The following is a 6,735-nucleotide window of genomic DNA, read 5'->3' as shown; positions in this document are numbered from 1 at the left end:
CTTGCTCTTCAGGGTTTTAGGCTGGGTTTCTGCATAAGCACTTTGTGACATCTGCTGATGTAAAAAGGGCATTATAAATACATTTGATTGATTGATTGATAATGGTCAGACAGAATGAAAAGGAGAGGTATTGTGAGGCATATAATCTATTTAACTGTGTTATTTGCATAGCTCTTTTCCTTTGTCACAAAATACTAACATGAAACGTACAGTATATGTGTGATTAGTCTTGTGTTTCCTATACTAACCCCCCGGACACATGGAGGGGACAATAAGCTGTGCCTGGGTCACTGTCTGTCTTCCCCACTCTCACTTCTCATCTCTCCCACTAATGTCTCCACTCCCCAGCTCAGCCTGTCAGACATGAGAATTTATAAAAATTGTTTGCATGTTTTAGCATTTCCTCAGGCATTCACAACCTAATGAGCCTTCTCAAAGACAAAGTGGGTGTGGGCACAATTTCCCCTGCAACACTTTGTTTGTAAAACTGCACCTTGTGCATGCATAGACTACTATACTAAACAAAATTATAAACATAACATGTAAAGTGTTGGTCCAATGTTTCACGACCTGAAATAAAAGATCCCAGAAATGTTCCATATGCACAAAAAACGTATTTCTCTAAAATGTTGTGCAGAAATTGTTTACATCCCTGTTAGTTAGCAATTCTCCTTTGCCAAGATAATTCATCCACTTGACAGGTGTGGCATATCAAGAAGCTGATTAAACAGCATGATCATTACACAGGTGCACCTTGTGCTGGGGAAAATAAAAGGCCACTAAGATGTGCAGTTTTGTCAACAACACAATACCACAGATCTCTCAAGTTTTGAGGGAGTGTGCAATTGGCATGCTGACTGCAGGAATGTCCGCCAGATCTGTTGCCAGATAATTTAATGTTAATTTCTGTACCATAAACCGCCTCCAACGCCATCTTAGAGAATTTGTCAGTACGTCCAACCGGCCTGACAACCGCAGATCACGTGTAACCCCGCCAGCCCAGGACCTCCATATCCGTCTTCTTCACCTGCGGGATCGTCCAGAGACCAGCCCCCCGGACAGCTGATGAAACTGTGGGTTTTCACAACCAAAGAATTTCTGCACAAACTGTCAGAAACTGTCTCAGGAAGCTCATCTGCGTGCAGTTCGGTGTCGTAACCAACTTCAGTGGGCAAATGCTCACGCTGGAGAAGTGTGCTCTTCATCGATAAATCCCAGTTTCAACTGTACCGAGCAGATGGCAGACAGCGTGCATGGCACAGTGTTGGCGAGCGGTTTGCTGATGTCAATGTTGTGAACAGAGTGCCCCATTGTGTGGTTTATGGTATGGGCAGGCATAAGCTACGGGCAGTGAACACAATTGCATTTTATAAATGGCAATTTGAATGCACAGAGATACCGTGATGAGATCCTGAGGCCCATTGTCCTGCCATTCATCCGCCGCCATCACCTCATGTTTCAGCATGATAATGCACTGCCCCGTGTCGCAAGGATCTGTACACAATTTCTGGAAGCTGAAAATGTCCCAGTTCTTCCATGGCCTGCATACTCACCAGACGTGTCACCACCCATTGAGCATGTTAGGGATGCTCTGGATCGACATGTGTTCCAGTTCCCGCCGATATCCAATAACTTTGCACAGCCAATGAAGGGGAATGGGATAACATTCCACAGGCCATAATCAACAGCCTGATCAACTCTATGCGAAGGAGATGTGTCGCGCTGAATGGGGCAAATGGTGGTCACACCAGAAACTGACTGGTTTTCTGATCTACATCCCTACATTTTCTTAAGGTATCTGTGACCAACAGATGCATATCTGTATTCCCAGTTATGTGAAATCATAGATTAGGGTCTAATGAATTTATTTCAATTGACTGATTTACTTATCTGAACTGTAACTCAGTAAAATCTTTGAAATTGTTGCATGTTGCATTTATATTTTTGTCCTTGGTGAGTGAGGATGTGACGTTTGCATAATGCTGATAAAGGTAAAATAAAAAAGGTGTACTGTACATCACAATGAGTGTCTGGATTGTATTTAGTACTTTTAGGTGTATGATAGCAACATGATGAGGTGTGTGTGTGGTTGGCTAGATGACTGTAGCACATGCACGTAGGCTTAGCTATCCATAATATAGGTTTCTGTGAATAAATAATTGTTAGGCTATTGACTTCTTGCTGTTGGTGATGATCATGCAATGTTTCCTGGATCTGCCTGCCAGGTACAGTAGGTGATGGTTTTCGTGTTCTTTCTGTTCTGTTGGGGAGCAGTGCTGATGTTGATACACTGACAAGTGACTAAACTAACTGTATAACCCATGTTGACTGTAATAAAGACACATCCTAAAACATAGGTGGTAAGACATGATGAAACCCTTTACCAGAATTCACCACATTCCTTTAGAATGATTTGATGATCATAGGCTACCTCATACTCATGCTAAATATGTTACATTTGATATGAGCTTATCTGTACCTATAGGTCTATATCAGATTAATGCCTAGTATTATCAGACTAAGGACCTTATTTCCCACTGCGACCATGATCCACCGCTGCATAAAAACATTATTGGGATCGAAATGATCCGCGCTCCCCAGTGGGAGGTATGAAGAGTAACAAAGCAGCAGAACCGCTTGCTGGCTACGGGATGGAAAATGTTAGCTTGGCGCCGGAGTTTGTCAATCGATGGAATAACCCTATTGCCCGCAGAACAAGACTAGCATAGGCAGTGCTGCACTGAAAACCAAACACTACATCAGGATAGCCTACATTCGTTTTTTTTGCTGGGGCTGTATGGTACGAGAGGGTCCATCGAATCTATCTCATTGTATTAACGTAGAAATTAGCAGTAAAGGGAAAGGCGAAATGTGGTACTCAAAGTTAGGCTTTGTGAGGTGACTTAACTGGTAAGGGAAAGGCACTTAAGCTACTCACGACACTCACCTACTCTTCGCAAACTTGGGGTAAGCTATACCCTACCCGTGCTCATCTGTGGAGAGCGCGCATCGCAACGCCTCTGCAGTACGGATCTTGTAACGGGACACTCCGCTTGTCTCATTTTCTCTCTTCGTATTTTGAAGACTTTTTAATCGCGTTTACAGGTTGGGACACTGTGGATCCCGTGGATACAACATGTAGCATCTGGTATTTTTCGGTGAGAGTGACTGATGTTGAATGATCAAACGGACTGAGAACTAGAGAGCTCTTCTCTTCACTAATATGGTACGTGACAAGTTTATTCAGTCTTCATTCTTATTATTCAACGTTCACGGTCAAATAATGTAGGCCTATTTGTCATGGTCATTGTGCTTATTGGAGTTTAATGTCATTACAAATCTGATCATATCTTGGAAGTAATAACATGATTATGATGGAATAGTAAGTAGCTTTGATGTTATATAAAGTACAATCACCTTTACACTCCTCGTTTGATAAATTGGAATAACCAAAACAGCTGTTTGATCTGTTTAAAAATAAATAACCAATAGTCTATATGATATATAGTGAGAGCTGCCTCCGCTGTTTAACACGATGTAGCCTACAGTATTGTACAGTGACAGCCAATGATTTAGTGGGACGTTCAAGACAATAAGACAAGGCATTCAACACACACCGATAAGCTTTATAATAAAACATTAAAAGACGATTAGGCTATGGGTTCCAGAAAATAGGCTACTTGTTATAATAGTCTGTAATAACCTATTATTGTCGCCATGTAGCTTTGTAACTTGACGTAGAAATTCCTTTACTTTTTAAAGATGACTTCTATGCAGAATCACCCGTGTGTGTGTGTGTGTGTGTGTGTGTGTGTGTGTGTGTGTGTGTGTGTGTGTGTGTGTGTGTGTGTGTGTGTGTGTGTGTGTGTGTGTATCGGACACCTCCGCAGCCCCCAGCTAGGCGGGTGGGCCCACGAGTTCTGGGGGCCCATGCGCCTGTCATCGTTGTACATTTATTTTACATAGGCTATATATACATCATTTTGATAGTAACCCTCCAAAAACGAATTCAGAAACCTTTTTATTTTCCATATGTAGGCTACTAGGAAAATAAGTGTTTGTTTCTTGGGCTTCAGGAATGTGACTGAAAAAGTGACTCGGGCCTTTAAAAAGAAACAATTCAACAGTTTGAAAGAATAGGGGGATATTGGTGAATAAATGCCGTGGTCAAGGTTATGACGGCGCCAGTGCAATGAGCGGAGCTTACTCACGTGGTCAAAGTACATATCAGACTGATAGACTCATCCTTTTTAGGTAGGCCTAGTTCTTTATGAGTTTTAGTTTATAAAACGATCAGTTCGCAGAAGCGACAGTTACGGTGATGTAAAAACAGCTTGATTGCCATAGCAACATCAGGTAAACTGGGTTGTGCTTCAAATACAGCGTCTCATTCTCCTTAATTGCCGGCCTCAACACGTTACAGAAAGTACATGTATAGGAAGCTCTGGGGACAGGTCGTCTGGATTCTGGACAGCCATTAAATTGGCAGATGCAAATTATATTTAGCGGACAACAGTTCTTGAGGGCTTGAACAAAAAAAGCGGTTTGTGCTTTCGTGCATAGGCTACTGGTGAATCGGAGTTTGAGTTGTGGGGTTGCAGTATCAACAGTCTATGCTATATCTTAGCATGCATCATGCAATATTACATTTTGCGCAGCGCAATGGACATATAATGCACAATGTCTCAGGAAAGACTGTCTGGGTCTACATTATTGCCACCTGCCCACAGTCTAAAAATGGCAGCATTGCGAGACAGTTTCGTGAAATGTTAGGCTTAACATTAGAAAATGTTGACCAAATAGGCCTACCAATAAACATGTATCCGTTAACTAAAGCAAGTATATACGTGCAGTGGCAACACAGAAAGCCTATAATCCATTCAATTTCAGCACCATGGACAGCGATTGGTGGTCTATATGGGCCTAACTTCGACCTCACAGGATTCCAGAGAAACTGCGTTATGCCGGTGGTGTGTGTGTGTGTGTGTGTGTGTGTGTGTGTGTGTGTGTGTCTCTCAGGCTACATGGTTCTTAGGCTATTTCATGAAATGGCACGCAATGGATTTGTAATGGACCTATAGCAGATGGAAACTTGTGTCTCCTGTGTCTGTCACTAGTGAGCGCAGTGGAGGGAATGTTCCTGATAATGCCACTGCGCCGCTAAAACACTTATTTCAATTAACTTTCCACTCGGCAAAGCAACCAACCATCAGACGGGAATACTGTATTGCCAGTTATTCTATTAATAAACAGTGTATAATTCTCTCCCACCACGATGGAAATGAAACACCTTGACAGGAGTGATTTATTGAATCCCCTATGCAGAACTAGAGGAGTTACATTATGTAGCCCACCGCTGATTTAAACTGTAATTATCCACCAACTATTATCCACCTCCCTAATGTTCTCGAAGGTATATGCTAATAGCCCCACATGCTAAATTGACGGTGGCATTTTATATCACAATTAAAATGTGCAGTAGTAGAGGTGTGAAAAGCACTCCACTGTGCAACAAATCTAAGTAGTAGTCAGATCAGTTGGAGTCATAAACATCTTGAGAAAAGAGTAGCCCTGTTAGATATCTGTCACTATACCATATGGCATAAACAGGACCACACATTTCAAGCTTAATCCTCAGCTTTACTCATCCTCACAGGTAGAGATTCACACCCATTCATTATGACAGGTGATGTGTCTGGGCTAGTTTGATGGGAAGAGTAGAGGTGTTCTCTGAAGGGTGATGTCTGATGAGGATAGTCAGTGACTCTACTGACCATTTTCTTACATTTTTTATTTTACCTTTATTTAACTAGGCAAGTCAGTTAAGAACAAATTCTTATTTTCAATGATGCCCTAGGAACAGTGGGTTAACTGCCTGTTCAGGGGCAGAACGAGAGATTTGTACATTGTCAGCTCAGGCATTTGAACTTGCAACCTTTCAATTACTAGTCCAACACTCTAACCACTAGGCTACACTGCCGCCCCCCACCATACTGCTGTACTGTACTGTACTACAGGAAACGGAGGGCAGAGCACACCGCCATCCACATCGTCAGTGCTATAGTGGAGCGCGTCAAGAGTTTCAAGTTCCTCGATGTCCACATCACTAAGGAATGGTCCACACACACCAACACAGTAGTGAAGAAGGCACGACAATGCCTCTTCCCCCTCAGGAGGCTGAAAAGATTTGGCATGGGCCCTCAGATCCTCAAACAGTTCTACAGCTGCACCATTGAGAGCATCTTGACTGGCTGCATCATCGCTTGGTATGCAACTGCTTGGCATCCTACCACAAGGCGCTACAGAGGGTAGTGGGGATGGCCCAATAAATCACGGGGGCCGAGCTCCCTGCCATCCAGGACTTCTATACCAGGCGGTGTCAGGGGAAGGCCCTAAAAATTGTCACCCAAGTCACAGACTGTTCTTTCTGCTCCCGCATGGCAAGTGATACTGATGCACCAAGTCTAGAACCAACAGGATCCTGAGCTTCTACCCCCAAGACTACTAAATAGCTAACCAAATAGCTACCCGGACCCCCTGCATTGACCCTCTTTGCACTAACTCGTTTCACTCATCACATACGCTGCTGCAACTGTTTATTATCTATCATTATCTAGCATAGTCACTTTACCCTTACCTAAATGTACATATCTACCTCAATTACCTTGTACCCCTGCACCTCAACTTGGTACTGGTACCCCGTGTATACAGCCAAGTTATAATTACTCATTGTGT

At 42.9% G+C, this 6,735-nt stretch overlaps 1 protein-coding gene across 1 annotated transcript in view; it reads left to right on the top strand.

Moving 5' to 3' along the window:
• The first annotated feature begins 2,509 nt into the window (after window positions 1-2,509).
• The window catches only part of kcng4a (potassium voltage-gated channel modifier subfamily G member 4a), a 57,135-nt gene continuing 52,909 nt past the window's right edge, over window positions 2,510-6,735 (top strand). Inside the window, exon 1 of the mRNA XM_090205768.1 lies at window positions 2,510-3,226. The gene's annotated coding sequence lies outside the window, so the exon portion shown is untranslated. The remainder of the gene's footprint in view (window positions 3,227-6,735) is intronic.

Source organism: Oncorhynchus mykiss, chromosome 2, assembly GCF_057628025.1.
Source record: "Oncorhynchus mykiss isolate SJ-2025 chromosome 2, ASM5762802v1, whole genome shotgun sequence".
Taxonomy (NCBI): Eukaryota; Metazoa; Chordata; class Actinopteri; order Salmoniformes; family Salmonidae; genus Oncorhynchus; species Oncorhynchus mykiss.
The sequence above is the reverse complement of the archived record's forward strand: the minus strand, read 5'-3'. Positions and strand labels throughout refer to the sequence as shown.